We start from the raw sequence: 363 nt of genomic DNA, 5'->3' as shown, positions 1-363 counted from the left end.
AACCGCCGCGGTATTCATAGATTTTTCGAGGGAATTTGACTATGTGGATTACAGGTGCATAATAGGTGCATTAATAAGATGCGAAGCAGACATGAAACTTATATCTAGGAGAGCATAGATTAAATGAGAAGAGATATCTCAGACTACTTGAGGTGAAAATACAGCCACACAAGGGTGTAAGTAAACATCCTCACGCCATACAAACGGCAGAAAATATGAAAATAATGAAGCTATTTGCTGTTGCATCACCTGAATGGGTGTGGGTAAAGAAAGTGTCCGAGCATTTTACTCAGCATTAGTCCAGACAAAGTTATGCTATGGGATCGCTGCATGGTGATTCAGTGCTTCTCCATCAGACAAAAA

Source organism: Trypanosoma equiperdum, assembly GCF_001457755.1.
Source record: "Trypanosoma equiperdum strain OVI genome assembly, contig: ctg_527, whole genome shotgun sequence".
Lineage (NCBI taxonomy): Eukaryota > Euglenozoa > Kinetoplastea > Trypanosomatida > Trypanosomatidae > Trypanosoma > Trypanosoma equiperdum.
This window is presented reverse-complemented; position numbering follows the sequence as displayed.